Source organism: Oryctolagus cuniculus, chromosome 1, assembly GCF_964237555.1.
Source record: "Oryctolagus cuniculus chromosome 1, mOryCun1.1, whole genome shotgun sequence".
NCBI classification, from domain to species: Eukaryota; Metazoa; Chordata; class Mammalia; order Lagomorpha; family Leporidae; genus Oryctolagus; species Oryctolagus cuniculus.
This window is the reverse complement of record NC_091432.1, coordinates 79,346,352-79,366,228: the sequence shown is the minus strand read 5'-3', so window position 1 is coordinate 79,366,228 and position 19,877 is coordinate 79,346,352. Positions and strand designations below refer to the sequence as shown.

General features: G+C 40.0%; 2 long non-coding RNA genes across 2 annotated transcripts in view; one reads left to right on the top strand and one right to left on the bottom strand.

Moving 5' to 3' along the window:
* Positions 1-19,877, bottom strand: part of LOC138850260 (uncharacterized) — a 121,195-nt gene that overhangs the window by 72,425 nt on the left and 28,893 nt on the right. The window lies entirely within an intron of this gene.
* LOC127492088 (uncharacterized) overlaps positions 2,607-19,877 on the top strand; it is a 30,504-nt gene continuing 13,233 nt past the window's right edge. Inside the window, exons 1-2 of the long non-coding RNA XR_007921125.2 lie at positions 2,607-2,791; positions 7,991-8,091. This is a non-coding gene — a long non-coding RNA (uncharacterized lncRNA). The remainder of the gene's footprint in view (positions 2,792-7,990; positions 8,092-19,877) is intronic.

Here is a 19,877-nt window from a genome sequence, read left to right as displayed (position 1 = left end):
ATAGGGAGATTACTGATGCCATAAACAAGAGTGTCAATTTGTTAAGTCAACAACAGGAGTCACTGTGCACTTACTCCTCATGTAGGATCTCTGTCTTTAATGTGCTATACATTGAGACTTAATGCTATAATGAGTACTCAAACAGTATATTTCACTCTGTGTTTCTATGGGGGTGCAAACTGTTGAAATCTTTACTTAATGTATACTAAACTGATCTTCTGTAAAAAAAAAAAAAAAAGAAGAAGAAGAAGAAGAAATTCTCAATTCCCAACTTGACTCTCACTGGGATTAAACATTACAATAGGTCTGATCTGATTTCAGCATCATTTAAAAAATCATCTATTATTTTTCACTTTATGTTTCTGTGTGGGAGCATATTGTTGAAATCTTTACTTAACGTATTCTAAACTGATCTTCTGTATATAAAGAGAATCAAAAATGAATCCTCATGTGAATGGAAGGGGAGAGGGAGTGGGAAAAGGGAGGGTTGCGGGTGGGAGGGACGTTATGGGGGGGAAGCCATTGTAATCCATAAGCCGTACTTTGGAAATTTATATTCATTAAATAAAAGTTAAAAAAATGATCAAAATACACCACAAAATCAAAACAAACAACCCATTAAAAAAATGGGCCAAGGACCTTAACAGACATTTTTAAAAGAGGAAATCCAAATGGCCAACAGACACATGAAAAAATGCTCAGGATCCCTAGCCATCAGGGAAATGCAGATCAAAATCACAATGAGGTTTCACCTCAGTCCAGTCAGATTGGCTTACATACAGAAATCAACCAACAACAGATGCTAGCGAGATTGTGGGGAAAAAGGGACACTAATCCACTGTTGGTGGGAATGCAAACTGGTAAAGCCACTATGGAAGACAGTTTGGAGAGTCCTCAGAAACCTGAATATAGCACTACCACAGGACCCAGCCATCCCACTCCTTGGAATTTACCCAAATGGAATTAAAGGGGAGAAAAAAAGAGCCATTTGCACCTCAATATTTGTTGCAGCTCAATTCACAATAGCTAAGACATGGAATCAACCTAAATGTCCATCAACGGATGACTGGATAAAGAAACTATGGGATATGTACTCTATGGAACACTATATAGCAGTAAAAAAACAATGAAATCCGGGCATTTACAACAAAATGGAGGAAGCTGGAAAACATCATGCTGAGTGAAATAAGCCAGTCCAAAAGGGACAAATATCATATGTTCTCCCTGATCGATGGCAACTATCTCCCTGATCGATGGCAACTAAACAAGCATCTAAAATGATACCCATTGGCATGAAATGGACACTATGAGAGACAATGACATGATCAGCCCTTGACTAGACTGTTGAGGAACAGTTTACTATTTTATTCCTTTTAGTGTTGTTTTTGTTGTTGTTGCTCTGTTTGTTCTACATAAGACCACTTGTTGAACTCTGTAATCAATGCACAATCATTCTTAGGCATTTAAAATTAACAGAAAAGAGATCTCTGTTAAACATAGGAGTGGGAATAAGAGAGGGAGGAGATATATAGGTTGGCACATGCTCACTCGGACTTAACTCCAATGGTGGAACTAGAAGTGTGCCAGGGGATTTCAACTCAATCTTACCAAGGAGGCAGGTACCAATGCCAGCGCACTTGATAAGGTGATAAGTATAAATACACAACCGATCAATAAGATAGGGTATGTGTCGATGAGATTTCACAAATAAGACCAGTGTAAGCAAATAATGAAGGATAGAATTAAAAGGGAGAGAATGATCCTGCGGGGGAAACAGGACACACAGCAGACTCATAGAATGGCAGCACTCCTGCCTCAGAATCAACCCTTGGGACATTCGGATCTGGCTAAAAGGTCCATTGTCGCTCCCCCATTCGCAGAGGAATGACACAGGACCCTGCGATGTTCTTTCGTCTGCTCAGCCCTTCCCGGGTTTGCTGCTGGTCCTTCCCGGGTTGGCTGCCGACACTTCCACCTCCGTGGAAGGGCGGCTCCCCCTACCACTTTCCCCACTTCCACGGGGGAGCGGCACACCACCGGCCGGCTCTCTCAGGGGCTGCTCAGATGTTATCCGGAAGTTCCTGGTGCATGTTGTCTCTCTCCTCCTTTATAGTCCTCTTCCACCAATCCCAACTCTGCTACCCACATGCCGAGCACGCTGCTCTCCTCCAATCAGGAGCAAGATCAGCTCCTGCAGCTCATCAGTCAAATTGGCGAGAGGCAGCTGTGTAGAGGTTGTTTACTCCTCTCCCAGCGCCATATTGTGGGAGAGCAGATGCATAGAATAAGTCTTAATTCCAGTAACTTAGTCTAGTCCGAGTTGCTCCCCACAGTCCATGAGAGTCTCACAGGCATGGAAAGCCATGACATGGTGGCAAAAAACAATCTAAATGAAAGATCCTGGTGAACAAGACCCCAGCAGAAGGAACAGGCCATCAAGGAGAGAGGCGCCTTTCTCTGAAGGGAGGAAGGAACCTCCACTGTGATACAGCCTTGACTAAACAAGTTCAGAGTTGGTGAACTCAAGGGGCTTCCATAGCCTTGACAGCTCATAGCAAGAGTCTTGGGTGATTGCTGACGTCATAAATAAGAATGCCAATTGTTAAATCAACAATGGGAGTCACTGGGTTCATGCTCCCCACGTAGGATCTCTGTCCTTAATGTGTTTTACTATGAAACTTAAAAACAACACTACTAGTTGAACAATACCCTATACCTTGTACAGTTGTGTGAGTACAGCCTGTTGAAATCCTTGCTTAGTATATACTAAGTTGATCTTCAGTATATGAAGGTAATTAAAAATGAAACTTGATTAAGGGCGGGATGAGAGAGGGAGTGGGAGAGGGGAGGGTCATGGGAGGGAGGGAGGTGGTGGGGGAGCCACAACAATACAAAAGCTGAACTTTGTAAATTCACATTTATTAAATAAAAAAAACTATATATCAAACAAAAAAAAGAACTTAATACTTTACCCTTTTAGTATTTTTTATGTTCTACTTAAAACTATTGGTTGAACTCTGTAATTAATACACAATTACTCTTAGGTGTTTAATTAATGCTGTAACTAGTACTCAAATAGTATTTTACACTTTGTGTTTCTGTGTGGGTGCAAACTGTTGAAATCTTTTCTTAATATATGCTAAATTGATCTTCTGTATATAACGATAATTGAAAATTAATCTTGATGTGAATGGAAGGGGAGAGGGAGTGGGAAAGGGGAGTGTTGTGGGTGGGAGGGAAGTTATGGGAGGGGAAGCTATTGTAATCCATAATCTGTACTTTGGAAATTTATGTTCATTAAATAAAATAAAATTAAAAAAAGAAAACTACACATGAATTTCAAAAAATTTTACACCAAAATCAATTGATATTTTAATTCCATTTTCCATGAACTTTTTGCACAGATTCTCTTCAACCTGATTCTCAATATTGAGTATACTTGTCATTATTCAATTAGTTATGAAAAAGACTGTGACCAGAGAAACCTGGTCTTTTTTTTAAGATTTATTTTATTTATTTGAAAGGCAGAGCTACAGAGAGAGAAAGAGTGTGAGATAGAGGTGTCTTCCCTCCTCTGGTTCACTCCCCCAGATGGCCACAATGGCCAGAGCTGAGCCAAGCTGAAGCCAGGAGCCAGGAGCTTCATCCAGGTTTATCACATAGGTGTAGGGCCCCCAGCACTTGGGTGATCCTCTGCTGCTTTCCCAGGCACATTAGCAGGGAGCTAGATTACAAGTGGAGCAGCCAGGTCTCAAACCAATGCCCATATGGGATGCCAGCATTTCAGGCAGCAGCTTAACCTACTATGCCACAATACTGACTCCAGAAATATGGCTTTTATATCTGTTCCAGCACATAAAGAGTTCTGGGTTTTGGAAAAGTTATTTAAGCTTTCTAAACATGTGTCTTCATTATTATGATAGAAATAATTCCCCACCTAAGAGAATTGTTATGAAGGTTATAGATGATAACATACCAGGGTCCTTCAGAAAGTCTGAAAGCTATCTGAAGTAGGTCCTATATAATGACATTTTCTTTACCGAGTAGAAGATCTAGTACTTGGATAGATGGAAAGATATCCCTGTTTTATAAATGAACAAATTGGTATAAGCTCGCCCGTTTGTAAGTTTTGTTAGTATGAGATAGACCCCTATAGTGTGTCCATCACCGTAGAAGGTGATTAAATATTATTAATGAACCTGCAAAATTGCAGACAAGATCAGGTTCTTTTATAAACATTTGCCCACTGAAGCTCTATCGTGTGAAATATTCTTTTTTCTGGTTTAAACCTAGTCTAACTATATTAAAATAAATGAAAAATCGGAGTATTTATTTATAGTAATTGAGTTTCATGCTGTTTGCCTAAGAGAGGGAAAAATAATAGAAAATCCCTATGGATGAAAGTCCAGGAGCAGTCCAATTTGGGGTTCAGTGTTTGCTAAACTTAAAAGTCATTTCTCAGGGATTTGCAGCCTCCATCACTGCTCTCTGCTCGTTCTTTTTTTTTTTTTTTTTTTTTTTTTTTTTTTTTTTTTTTTTTTTACAGGCAGAGTGGACAGTGAGAGAGAGAGACAGAGAGAGAAAGGTCTTCCTTTTGCCGCTGGTTCACCCTCCAATGGCCGCCGCTGCAGCCGGCGCACCGCGCTGATCCTGGCAGGAGCCAGGAGCCAGGTGCTTTTCCTGGTCTCCCATGGGGTGCAGGGCCCAAGCACCTGGGCCATCCTCCACTGCACTCCCTGGCCATAGCAGAGAGCTGGCCTGGAAGAGGGGCAACCGGGACAGAATCCGGCGCCCCAACCGGGACTAGAACCCGGTGTGCCGGCGCCGCAAGGTGGAGGATTAGCCTATTGAGCCACGGCGCCGGCCTCTGCTCGTTCTGATACCCAAATGAGAACACTGCCTTGGGCCCCAGTTATTCTGGACTACCCATTATTCTGTGATACTTTAGTGATTCTTTATCTCAGTTCTACAGTCTGCTGTCTCTGCCAGCAGTGGCTCTGGGGCCTTCTACTCTACCTTTCCTCCATGAATGTGCACCATTTCTAAATCAGCTCCAGTGTCTCTTCCTCGAGAGTCTACTTATCTCACACCACCCGCACCTTTCCCCTTTATTACTTTGATCTCTGCCTTGACCTTAATTACAGACATTAGGAGCAATTTTATTCCGCAACTCCATCTCCTTCCAGCATTAGAACTCTGAATGTACAAACTCTGTCTCACATATTCAATTATTGATTATTCTTTAAGGCTCTGCTTAGCTCAACTGACAAAGCTCAGTTCAACTGACACTTGAAGCTTTCCTTTAGTAAACAAATAGTTAGGCTTTTAGAGCTGCTTTTAAGATCCAGTTCCTCAATTCATTCTTCTTGATTTTGAATTAGTCACTCATGAACTTTGAGGATCTTTTATTTCATCTGTAAAATGAACATCTTTGTCTTACAAAATAATTGTAAATATTCAGCACAATATATGGAGTGCTAAGTAATGTGTGATAATGCTCAAGAATCCTAACGATTGTTCCTCTTCTGCTCAGAAAGTTCCCAGCATTTTTGCTTTATCAATTCTTTCACATATTTCTACATCTTACCTTGTGTATTTGGTGTCTGTGCACCTGTCTTCTCCTTGTCATTGGGTTTTCATTAAGAACAGATGTTTTCTCTTAACCATGTGTTTGTGTATGTGTCTGTACTAACAATTCATTCATGGCATATACCCGATGAATGTGTGCTGGGGTTCTCATCAGAAAAGTAGGTGGTAAAAAGATTTAAACTAAGCCGGCACTGCGGCTCACTAGGCTAATCCTCCGCCTTGCAGCGCTGGCACACTATGTTCTAGTCCCAGTCAGGGCGCTGGATTCTGTCCCAGTTGCCCCTCTTCCAGGCCAGCTCTATGCTGTGGCCAGGGAGAGCAGTGGAGGATGGCCCAAGTACTTGGGCCCTGCACCCCATGGGAGACCAGGAGAAGCACCTGGCTCCTGCCTTCCGATCAGCGGGGTGTGCCGGCCGCAGTGCATCGGCTGCGGCGGCCATTGGAGGGTGAACCAACGGCAAAGGAAGACCTTCCTCTCTGTCTCTCTCTCTCACTGTCCACTCTGCCTGTCAAAAAAAAAAAAAAAAAAAAAAAAAAAAAAAAAAAGATTTAAACTAGTGTGGTAAATACATCAAAGAAACTTTCAAGCAGAAGGATTATTGGGGCCAGCGCTGTGGCATAGTAGGTTAAGTCTCTGCCTATGGTGCCAGCATACCATATGGGCGCCAGTTTATGTCCCGGCTGCTCCTCTTCTAACCCAGCTTTCTGCTAAATGGCCTGGGATGCCAGTGAAAGATGGACCAAGTGCTTGGGTCCCTGCAACCGCCTGAGAGACCCAAAGGAACCTCCTGGTCCCTGGCTTCCTATCTGCCCAGCTCTGATCATTGCAGCCATCTAGGGAGTGAACCCGCAGATGGAAGACTTCTCTCTGCCTCTCCCTCTCTCTGCCTTTCAAATAAATATATAAATCTTTTTTAAATATAAAAAATAAATGAGCACAAAATGGACCTTAGTGAACATTAAAGTATGACCTGAACTGTAGTATGTTAGGCAGATATTAATGGTTACTATTAAAAAGTAGGTTAGGGGCCGGTGTTGTGGCTTAGCGGGTAAAGTCATTGCCTGCAGTGCCGGCATCCCATGTGGGTGCTGGTTCGAGTCCTGGCTGCCCCACTTCAAATCCCGCTCTCTGCTATGACCTGGAATGCAGTGGAGGATGGTCCAAGTCCTCGGGCCCCTGCACCCAAGTGGGAGACCCAGAGGAAGCTCCTGGCTCCTGGCTTTGGATTGGCGAAGGTCTGGCCATTGCAGCCATTTGGGCGTGAACCATTTGCTGGAAACCACCCCCCCCCCCCGGCCCCGCCATCACTGCCTCTTCTCTGACAGTGTAACTCCTTCAAATAAATAAATAAATCTTTAAAAAAAAACCTGGAGTTAAACTGTTAGATGCTCTACAGTTTTTATTAACAGTTCATTTCATAACTTTTCCCTCCATTTGTTCCCTTCCCAGAAGTGAAGTAGACTGAGCACCTGTTGAGGGATCTCAAGCTTGTTGGCTATTTTCAACCAAGAAATTACATGACAGAACTAAATGCAAGTCTGAAATTGTTCCTCTTTCCTAAATATTACAGGAAAGCTCTTTGCATATATGGAGTAAGCAGACAAATTATTATGTGACTAATTATTTGTATTTACTAAATGGAAGTTTGAGAATATATTACAAAACTGAGGGTCTGCATTTCAGATACACAGATTTTTTTTCTGTCTCACAGGAAGCTGACAAAAATAAATAGTAGTGAACCTTATCACAATATATAATGTTCATACCTGTATTACTTTTAAGATCTTGTTTCCAAATTCACTTTCCAGGAAGTTGATTTGTAAGTTTGAGGTGGGTACATTTAGAAGTGTGTATTTATAAGTAAATGTTAGCAAATAGTTACTATGTAGAATTAAGAACTGGGGCTAAAATAAAGAACAAAAACAACTAAAAATATTTCATGCCCTCATTTATTTGAAGTCTTGAAGCTGAAAGTTGCTTTTTTTAAAAGGAGCTCATGTTATGACCCTAGTTTAAAATACTTCTATCATTGCATTTTACCCTGCGGAGCACTAAACTAACATGGAATCTAGGTTGCTTCTAACTCTATAAAGGTTGGAAGAGGAAGTTTTCATATTGGGAGCTCTCTTGCCTGCCCTAAAGACTTCTTTGGTTAAAAGCAATGCAAGAGGATCTAAATATGCTTATTCTTTAAATTAAAATAGACTCTGATAATCATTAATAACATATCTATGATAAAAACGTGTCTGTGAAGTTCTTACTTCTATACATGTATAAACTGTCATTCCTTCTATGACTACAATGGCATAATAAATAGCTACTATATGTGAAACACAGTACTAGTTCCTTTACAGATCATATCTGTTATCCTGACACAATTTCCTGTCCCTCTCTTTCCAGATGCACACACATCAATAAAAGAAATTCTGGAACAAATGATCTTAGAAAAGATGTGACCAATTCAATCTACTATCCCGTTTCTCTTCATGATACCCCTGGATGTAAGCCTCTGTCTGCTAATACACCTATTAAGGTTTTCACTCGTTCTTCATCCATTTCTTCATTCATTTCTTCAGCCATAAGCCCATCACATTGGGAAAGCTATTTCAAAGTCTGCATTAAGTAATTACTGTGAATTGGGCAGTTTCCAATGAGATGCAAAGCAGATATGGTTCCTGTTCCCACAGAACTTGCAGTTTGGTAGAGGAGATAGACACAGAGAAACTAGTTAGCTAAGTGCCTACATAATTAGACAGCAAAACATGAGTTGTGATAGCAGGAAATCACACAGGTGATGAGAGAATCACAATAAGGCCCAATTTAGTTTAGGAGCTTGGGGGAAAAATGTATTTAAGAGGATGTCTAAGAATGATTAGGAATTGGTCAAAGAGAAATGAGGAGAAGGAACTCCAGGTATGGGCTCCAATGTGGAATAAATGTGAATAAAGTTGAGTAAGCCTGAGAATTGGAGGAGCTGTAGGATAGCCAGTGAGGCAGCATGCTAAGTAGAGAAAGGTGGAAGAAAACAGAAGACAGATCAGGGAGCAACCCAGGTGTCTTTGAGACCTTTTGAAGGAAACATTATGCTCTCCAGTAGATATAGACATTCCTCACTGAGCTATCCTCTACTGCCCATGTGGAGCCCCTCCTCGCTCCACTCAGGTTCTGTCCTGCCCCGACCATGCCAATGCTTCTCCCTCCAGTTTTGGCTTTTGCTCCCTCCGCTAGGCCACGTTCTTCCCCTGGGCTCTGGTACCATCACAGTTAACACCCTCTGAAGACACTTAGCCAAGGCTCTGCCTCTCTGTGCCACTGGTTTTCCTAGGAACACAGACAACTACCCCAAGTTTTGGACTAAAAAGGCAGAAAACAGAAGATAAAAAATAAATGAAGAAGCTAGACAGGAAAATGAAGAGGAAAAAAGCAAAATAAGATGATGCAGAAGAGATAAGGGAAAATTTGAATTTGAAAAGTAAACATAAAATCGTAAATTTAAAGAGAATTTAAAGAGTACTCAGTCTGGTAGTCCCTAAATCTGATGAAATATTGGATCACCTAGAGGACTTTTAAAAACTAGGAATCAGGAATGACTTGGTGTAATTTATATTGTTTTTTCCCTAATGCCCTATTCATGAAATGTTCTGGTGTGACTGTTTTCAGTCTGTCCCATACAGGATTCTGAGGTTGTCTCTAACTTCATTGGAGTGTGTGTGTGTGTGTGTGTGTGTGTAAGTGAGAAGAAGGTGGGATTTAGCATCTCTAATGAAACTCCACTTCCAGTTTTCCAGGGTAAAATAGAATTCCAAATGCACTGTCTGTATTTGACATTCATGCAATACTTCATTAAAAGGCTTTTATGCTTTAACATGCAGTGAAAGGATTGCAGTAGACTATTTTGCTTCCCTTAATTACATATGGGAGATAAAAAGGAAACTAGAGAATCTTACTGCATTTAGCCTTTATTATAATCAAGGCAAATGCTTAAAATACTGAAAGGATCTTTATGAAATGCAAGCATTCTTCAGTGCAACATTACTTCAACGTGCCAATCTCATTTAATGTTGTACCTAATAATATGCATAATTTAATAATATTTTATACATAGTAGTAACTTATTCTTTGTACAAAAGAGCAATTCAAAAACTCATTTATGCTTTCTAAGGCAAATACCTGGAATTTTAAAACTAATATTTATAAAAACATTTGCTAGCTAAATTATGATGAACATCATAGCTTTAACTTTTTTTACCCCCTGGCAAGTTAAGTACAGTAATATGTAAGAGGGGAACAAAAATTCATGAAAAATGTGCAATATATTTTTTTTGAAGAGAGAGGTAGAGACAGAAAAAGAGAGGTCTTCTTCCTGTAGTTCACTCCCTAGATGGCTGCAACGGCCAGAGCTGTGCTGATCTGAAGCCAAGAGCTAGGAACTTCTGGGTCTCCCTCATGGGTGCAGGGGCCCAAGAACTTGGGCCATCCTCTACTGCTATCACAGGCCATAGCAGAGAGCTGGATCAGAAGGGGAGCAGCCAGGACTAGAACCGGCGCCCATATGAGATGCCAGCGCTTCAGGCCAGGGCTTTAACCCGCTGCACCACAGCGCCAGCCCAGTGTGCAATACCTTTTAATATCATTCCCCTTTTTAAAAAAGATTTATTTGAAAGGCTGAGTGAAAGAGAGAAATATAGAGAGAGAACCTTCCATCTGCTGATTCGTTCCCCAAATGACAACAGCCGTGAGTGGGCCAGGCTGAAGCCAAGAGCCAGAAACTCCATGCTGGTTTTCCACATGGTTGGCAGAGGCTCAGGTACTTGCTTTTCCAGTTCCATTAGCAGAGATCTGGATTGGAAGCAAAGCAGTCAGGATGTGCGAGTCCCGGGTGGCCCTTGCATCTTACAGGATTTAGTTTGTTGTAACTTTTCCTTGTCTCAATATAATTGCTATTTCCCTTTGGATTTCTTCTTCAGTGGTTGTTCAAGACTGTAACATTTAATTTCCACATATATGTGAATTTACCAAATAGCATTCTGTTATTATTTTCTAGTTTCCTTCCATAGTGACTGCAAAAGTTACTTGGTATACTTAATTAAAAAAAAAAAAAAACTGTTATGACTTATTTTGTGACCTAACATGTGACCTGTTCTGAAGAATGTCATGTTTACACTTGAGAAAAATGAGTATTCTACTGAATACAGATGAAATGTTCCATTCTTTTCTGATTGTTCCATTTTATCTATAGTATATATGAGGTCCATTGTCTTCAATGATTCCGTGTTTGGATGTTTTATCTATTGTCAGAAGTGGAGGACTGAAGTCTCCTACTAGCATTATATTGCTGCCTACTTCTTCCAACCTATTAATGTTTATGGTTAGATGTGGTAATGTTTATCTATAACTTTTATGTATTCCTTCTGAATTGACTGTTTTATTATCATATTATTACTTTCTTTGTCTCTTATGACTGTTTTTGACTTAAAGCCTATTTTGTCTTATATAAGCATAGCCACTCCTGCTCCCTCTTGGTTACCATTTGCAAGGATTGTCTTTTTCCATCCCTTCACTTTTAGTTTGTATTATCTTTAAAGTGAGGTTCTTGTGGACAGAATATAGTTGAGTAGTTGTTGCAGCCACTCTATCTCTTTTGATTGGAAGTTTTAAACAGCTCATCTCCACTATTAGTTCATTTGCTATGATTTTTTTTAAGTTTCCTAGTCATCATTCTAGGAATTATAATAGACATTGCTAACCATAGAATAAAAGATCAGGGATAGCATAAAGAAAAATATTGTTTCACATAGTATGTGAACTAGAACAGTATTTTTTAAAGGTTGGTCTTTATCAAGATGTGTGTTATAAACTGCAGAGCTATGCTTAAGTGATAGCAACCTGGTGACTGTTTAGCTCTGTGAGAGCTACCCAGTTTCCTTCTTTTAACTATTCTGATCCAGGACCCCAGGCCTTCTCTGCTATTGTGAATTATTTTATTTTGTTTTAGTCTGGTCTTGTGGACTGAATTTTGTCCTCCCAAAATTCCTCTGTTGCTGGTATTCAGAGATGGGGCTTTGGAAGATAATAATAGCTGTAGTAGATTATCCAGTTGGGCCCTCATGAAAGGATTAGTGCCCTTATAAGAAGTTCTTTCTCCTCCCTCTCTGCCCTACACACACTAAGAAGTTATGTGAGCACACAGCCACACGACAATTGTCTACAGTCTAAGAAGAAAAAAAAAAAAACCCTACAGAATGAAATCTACCTTGCCAGCATCTTAATCTTGGACTTCTCATCATCCAGAAATAGGAAAAATAAATTCCTGTTGCTGAAGCCTTTCATCTTTAATACTTTGTTACTGCAGACTAGTCTTTCAAAGTAAACTTCTTAAAAGGAGAGGATTGTACTCTACAGAATTCCCTCCATGTTATATAAAGCTGATTATACATGTATTTAAGACCTTCCTTATGTGACAAGCAATACAGAGAATATTATTAAGGAAGAAAATATTAGTAAATATGAGGCTGGCAAAATAATTCTGAAGTACTTAGGTGGAAAGGAAATCTATTTAATACAAGTCAGCTGACCTCAAGTTTTGGGGTATACTCATATTTATTAAAATGGAAATGCAAATTGCACGTTGTTCTAACACTCTTTAAGGTAACATACAGAGAAAAATTACATCATTAGGACTGCATTATGCTGATGATTTAGAAGAGTAGGATTGCTCATTTCTCCTTATTTATGATCCCTACAATACTAGCATAACATTTCTTTTAATAGCTCATTAATACTTGATTTTTTCATTTATTCCTGTCTATTACACCATATGTTCTCTTTATATACCTTTTATAAAGACAGATCACTGTGTTTGACTCGGTGAGTTACAATGGCAGAACAATGATCTGAACACAAACTTAGGAGACCTTGGTTGTTTTCCATTGTGCAGAATGTGAGCGAGTCATTCCACTTCTTTGGAGCCCTATTTCCCTTAGAAAAATAACAAGATTGGCAAAGGAGTCCCATAATTTCCTGTACTCTTTCATTAACAAGAAAAAGATTTTTAAGCACTGATTCTATTAGAGACCCTGAATTAGGCACCCATACAAAATCTTTTTACTTATTTATTTATTTATTTTAAGCTTGGTGATAGAATTTATTTATTTATTTATTTTAACTTTTATTTAATGAATATAAATTTCCAAAGTACAGCTTATGGATTACAATGGCTTCCCCCCCCATAACGTCCCTCCCACCCGCAACCCTCCCCTTTCCCATTCCCTCTCCCCTTCCATTCACATCAAGATTCATTTTCGATTCTCTTTATAAACAGAAGATCAGTTTAGCATACATTTAGTAAAGATTTCAACAGTTTGCTCCCACACAGAAACATAAAGTGAAAAATACTGTTTGAGTACTAGTTATAGCATTAAATCTCAATATACAGCACACTAAGGACAGAGATCCTACATGAGGAGGAAGTGCACAGTGACTCCTGTTGTTGACTTAACAAATTGACACTCTTGTTTATGGTATCAGTAATCACCCGAGGCTCTTGTCATGAGCTGCCAAGGCTATGGAAGCCCCCCTGAGTTCACTGACTCTGATCATTTTTAGACAAGGCCATGGTCAAAGTGGAAGTTCTCTCCTCCCTTCAGAGAAAGGTACCTCCTTCTTTGATGACCCATTCTTTCCACTGGGATCTCACGCGCAGAAATCCTTCATTTAGTTTTTTTTTTTTTTCCCACAGAGTGTCTTGGCTTTCCATGCCTGAAATACTCTCATGGGCTTTTCAGCCGGATCTGCGTGCCTTAAGGGCTGATTCTGAGGCCAGAGTGCTGTTTAGGACATCTGCCATTCTGTGGGTCTGCTGTGTGTATCTCGCTTCCCATGTTGGATTGTTCTCTCCCTTTTTTATTCTATCAGCTAGTATTTGCAGACACTAGTCTTGTTTATGTGATCCCTTTGGCTCTTAGTCCTATCATTATGATCAATTGTGAACAGAAATTGATCACTGGGACTAGTGAGATGGCACTGGTACATGCCACCTTGATGGGATTGAATTGGAATCCCCTGGTATGTTGCTAACTCTACCGTTTGAGGTAAGTCATCTTAAGCAAGTCCCGAATTGCACATCTCTTCCCTCTCTTATTCCCACTCTTATATTTAACAGCGATCATTTTTCAGTTAAGTTTCAGCACTTAAGAATAATTGTGTATTGATTACAGTATTCAACCAAAAGTATTAAGTAGAACAAACAAAAAAAATACTAAGAGGGATAACATATTAAGTTGTTCATCAACAGTCAGGGCAAGGGCTGATCAAGTCACCGTTTCTCATAGTGTTCATTTCACTTTAACAGGTTTCCTTTATGGTGCTCAGTTAGTTGTCACCTATCAAGGAGAACAAGTGGTATTTGTCCCTTTGGGATTGGCTTATTTCTCTCAGCATAATGTTTTCCAAATTCCTAACAGGGATCACTTTTCAGTTAAAATTTAAACACCTAAGAATACACAAAAACACAAAAATCTTTTTTTTTAAAGATTTATTTATTTATTTACTTATTTGAAATGCAGAACTACAGAGAGGCAGAGGCAAAGAGAGAAAGAGAGTTCTTCTATCCTCTGGTTCACTCCCCAGATGGCCGCAATGGCCGGAGCTGCTACAACCCAGGATCTGAAGGCAGGAGCCAGGAGCTTCTTCCCAGTCTCCCGCATAGGTGCAGGGGCTCAAGGACTTGGGCCATCCTCTACTGCTTTCCCAGGCTATAGCAGAGAGCTAGATCTGAAGAGGAGCAGCCTGGACTTGAACCTGCGCCCATATGGGTTGAAGGCACTGCAAGCACCAGCTTTATTCTCTATGCCACAGTGTCAGCCCCACAAAATCTTTTTAAAACTAGCTCTATTTGGAGTTTTTGAAATTATTTATCTCATTTCATTATTAGAAATAGCATCATCTTGCATTGCACTGTGGCGCACATTGGAAGAAGAGAGTAATGGCATGTAGGATACTGTGGAGCAGAGGTTGGAAAGCTGAAAATCACATTTCTCAGATTCTTTTGAAGCTAAGGGTTTGGATATGTTTATGTTTCCCCAATCATATGCACAGGCACAAAAGCTGAATTCAATTGGATTAAGTGGGGAGAAAGCCAAGTGTGCAGCATCTGTTTCGCTGGTGCTTCTGAGCAGACAGAGAGGTTATGGAACTTGCTAGAGTAGCAGCAAGTTGCTGCTCAGGTCAGCTGACTGAATCCTGATCACAGTGGAAGCAGCAGCCCCTACAGAGACAGAATTCTACAATGTAGCTTTGTGAGTCATTGGCAGAGGTTCTGCCTAAAACTCTAATTTTTCCTCCGAGTTCTGTTATCCATTTAACATATATTTGTAAATTGTTTCAGTTGGAATTAGTTTTCATAGATTCAGTATCCTGCGAACTGTGACTGACAGAATTGACTAACTAAAGGGAAAATAGACCTAAGAGTAGTTGTAAAATATTCTAAGTCAAAATTTCCAAATTTGATCTGAAAATATTAATTGCCTGAGAAGTTTGCAAAAGTGTTTTTTCCAGTAAGACTTCTCAAAAATTTTAAATTATTAATTTGTGTTGTAAATCATACCATGCAGCTTTTCCCCAGGAATTGATTTCATTTCAAGGGAAACACATTATCAACTGCAGAAAACACAGGCAGAGTTCGTGAAACATTGGTCTAAATAAAATACCCAGCAATCTGAGACAATGACCTTGTTCTTTTGTTCCAAGCCTATTTGTTCCAAGCAATCTGTTTAGACTTTCAGTTACCATACATCTTGTTGTCATGCTATAGCAGGTAGCTTTACAAGTAGAGATTTCAATATCAAACCATAGGAAATATACGCATTTCTACATATAAACTGATGACTTATTTATTTGAACGAATTAATTATTTTTCAGTTTTGACAATAATGAAAATCAGATGTGAAAGCAAACCTAGTTTATTTTATAAGCACAGAGAAATGAAAGTGAGAACAATGAGAAGATAAATAGATTTTGACTTTATTTTCCAGTTTTTGTATACATTTACATGAATTCAGTGAGGGTAATATTTTCACAAGAGTCAGAAGGAATTCTGAATAGGTTTGAGGTGAAACAGGTTTTTAATCCTAAAAATTCTAGGCCCTAAGCTCAGCCTTAGCTCTACAAAGTTAATGATGTTATAGTGCAATATAACAAGAACCGTTATTTTCTAAAGGGAGAAATTAATTCCACCTAGAATGGTAAGGAAAGGCATTGTGGAAGATGTGATTTTGAAGATCTAGAAGGCTGGTTGGCAAGGGTAGGGGAAAGTATAAATAAGATGATTAAGGATGAGTCAGAGAGATTACAGACCTATGTATAATTTCTATGGGTCTAATGAATTGTGGAAAGCATAATCAAGGCTCACTTCTTGACTATTTATCATAATGTAAATTAATACTTAGAAAAAAAGATCAGGCCATTGGAGGGTGAACCAACAGCAAAAGAAAGACCTTTCTCTCTGTCTCTCTCTCTCACTGTCCAATCTGCCTGTCAAAAAAAAAAAAAAAAAAAGAGATCATATGAGAGTGTCATTAACTGTGATTTATTACCTTAAATAGACTTAGAGAACATTTTTTTAAAGATTTATTTATTTATTTGGAAGGCAGAGTTACAGAGAGGGGGAGGCAGAGGCAGAGAGACAGAGAGGTCTTCACTCCCCAAATGGCTACAATGGCCAGGACTAGGCCAGATGGAAGCCAGGAGCCAGGAGCTTCATCTGGGTCTCCTATGCGGGTGCAGGGACCCAAACACTTGGGCCATCTTCCACTGCTTTCCCAGGTGCATTAACAGGGAGTTGGATTGGAAGTGAAGCAGCCAGGACTCACCAGTTCCATTGTGGGATGGCACTGCAGGCAATGGTTTAACCCACTAACCCATAGCACTGGCCCCTGACATTTTAATAATCATAAAATTATAAAACCTCAGATTGAAAAGCATCTTTAGAAACCACCTTACTAGGCCGGCGCCGTGGCTCACTAGGCTAATCCTCTGCCTTGCAGCGCCTGCACACCGGGTTCTGGTCCCGGCCGGGGCACCGGATTCTGTCCTGGTTGCCCCTCTTCCAGGCCAGCTCTCTGCTGTGGCCCGGGAGTGCAGTGGAGGATGGCCCAAGTGCTTGGGCCCTGCACCTCATGGGAGACCAGGATAAGTACCTGGCTCCTGCCATTGGATCAGCTCGGTGCGCCGGCCGCAGTGTGCCGGCCGTGGCGGCCATTGGAGGGTGAACCAACGGCAAAGGAAGACCTCTCTGTCTCTCTCTCTCTCTCACTGTCCACTCTGCCTGTCAAAAAATTAAAAAAAAAAAGAAACCACCTTACTGAAATTCCTATACCAAAAACAACTTAGTTCAGTCTCAGAAACATCATGTGACAGAAGCTTTTGATGTCTTGCCCGTGTTCTCCTCATGTCCCAGGGCCCCCACCCTTCCTGCTACTCTGAGTGTTGTTATTGTGCCCCTTCTCTAAAGAATTTTCCTTGGCTAATGGCAGTCTCCTTGCCCAGGATGTTGGTCAAATCCACCCTGCCTCCCCAACATCTAAACTTTTAATGACTGATACAAGAGAATGAAAGGTCAGACCTCTTATCTCAAGGGGAGATTCAAATTGTAGTTTAAGTTTTTAACCACAGATTTTAGAGGACCAGAGCAAGCTAATCTCCTGTAAGAAAATATTTCATTAGCTTCCTCCACCCTGCCCTTCCTGCCTCCTATGCTTTCTTTCTCATCAGAGAACAGATTTCATGACAATTTGCAGAATAATTAGGGGTGTATCAGTGGAGTGGTAGGATGCTAACCTAGAGGATCAGAGAAGCCTGTCTAGAGAGGCAATGCTTGGGCTTAGGTGTAAGTAAAAAGAAACCAACATGAGCAAGGGGAAGACAATGGACTGGTGAAAATGTCATTGTTTTCAAGAAACAGAAGAATTCCACTAATGTTGGAGTGTATTGTGCTAGAAGAAAAGTGATAGATGTTATAATCAGAGAGTTAATCAGGAACCATAGCAGGTACAGCTTGTAGACCACAATAGAAAATGCACTTTAATCCAATTACAATGGAAATCCATTACACAGTTTCAAACAGGAAACAGCATAGTTTGTTTTACATATTTAAAAAAAATCACATTACATGTTTTGTGAGCTTGGGGTTTAGCAAAACAGGAGTTGAAGCAGGAAGACCAGTTGAGTATACACAAATATGCTTCAAAACAATACATTTGAGATATATTTGGGAGATACAAATAATGTCACTTGCTGCTATATTGGGTAATAAGAGTGTGCCCAAGAGAGCAACCACAAATCACTCCTAGAGTGGGCAGTTGGCAGAGAGATTAAGATGCTGTTTAAGACTCGTATTTCCTGAGTGCCTGGCTTCAAGTCCTCGTTCTGTTCCCAGCTCTACGTTCCTGCTGATGCACATCCTTGGAGGTAGAAAGTGATGACTCAAGTAGATTACTCAACTGTTTCCAATCTTCTTATAAATTATAATTTGTTCTGATTACCTGAAGTACAATACACAAAACCTGTTCCTCCAGTGGTAGAACTCGCTAAGTTGTTCTTACGCTGTTCCTTGGGTGCCAGAAGATTTTTCTAGTGTTCTCGCTCCATCTGCAGCTTTCAGCCTTTCTTGTCCATCAGTTCTACAGAGGGCATTGCTCTCTATTCTTTCCCCTCACACTTGGTGGCCAAATGATGACACTGAAGTCCTTAAGCTATTCTTATATTTAAATGAAAGCACAGAATATAAAGGGGGGAAAATCAGCATTTGGTTTAACATAGTAACTCATTTAACTATCAGTTTCCCTCTTTTGCATTTCATTCAGGATCTCTATCTGTCACAAGTGAAATGTGTTTCAGTATGGCAGGTCCATGATAAGAAATGTACGGAGGGCTATCCAAATACAGAGGAATTAGTTCTTCCTAGTGTGGAGTAGTATAGTTCAGCACACATTTCCATGGACTTACCTCTAAGGGTAGAGCTAAAAACTTGGCATGGGACTCCAAATCCCCTTAATCTGGGTGGTACTAATGCCGTTTTATGTGTTAAAGTGATCATATTAAGTGTGTAAGTGATCATATAGATAGGATTAAGTGTCAAAGGGATCACATAAATAAAACCAAGTGTTTGCTAATAACAGTAGATAGAATTAAAAAAGGAGAGGATGTTCCAACATGGGAAGCAGTCCATATAGCAGTCTCATAAAATGACAAAAACCCTAAACAACACTCTGGCTTCATAACCAGCCCTGAAGGCATTTGGATCCGGCTGAAGAGCCCAGGAGAGTATTTCAGGTATGGAAACCAAGACAACTGTGGCAAAAAATGATCCACATGAAGGATCTCTGTCAGTGAGACATAAGTGGTAAGAAGGGGCCATCAAAGAAGGATGTACTTTTCTCTGAAAAGAGAACTTCCACTTTGCTTATACTAAATACTGATGGAGTGTGTGGACTCAAAAGGCTTCCATAGCCTTGGCAGCTCATGGCAAGAGCCTCAGGTGATCACTGACATCATAAATAAGACTGCCAGTTGTTAAATCAACAAGAGTCACTGTGCACTTACTCCCCACGTAGAACCTCTTCCCTTAATGAGTTGTTCTATGAGAATTAACTGTAAAACTTGTTTTCACACAGTACTTTATACTTCGTGTGTCTTTGTGGGTGCAAATTATGGAAATCTTTACTTAGTATAGAGTTTATTTTCTGTATATAAAGTTAATTAAAAACTTGTCTTAATGGAAAATAGGATGGGAGAGGGAGTAAGAGGTAGAATGGGAGTGGGGGTAGGAGGCGGGGATGGGAGGAAGAATCACTATATTCCTAAAGTTGTACCTATGAAATTTGTATTCATTAAATAAATGTTGTCTTAAAAAAGAAAAAAGAAGAAAAAGAAAAAACATTCACAAGAAAAGTAAGCCTGCATTGCCATATAATGCATGACTTAATCTGCCTACTTGAAAGTAAATAATTTTAATTTTAATGCCAACTTATTTTCAGTCTTCTGGAAATAGTTTACTCACTTTAGCCAATATAGCTGATATATGATCCTGATAATGGTTTCAAAGAGCTTTAGATCTTTAAACAGATCTTCTCCATGGGCAAATTATTGTTATTTCTGACTCTGGACTCTGTTCTCTGCAGTCTATATAACACAGAGAAGACTTATTTCTCTTCCAAATAGTTACTGTTAGAAATGAATAGATGACATTCATGTCCCTGTTAGCTCTTTTCTTTTCCTGCAAAGCATCTCC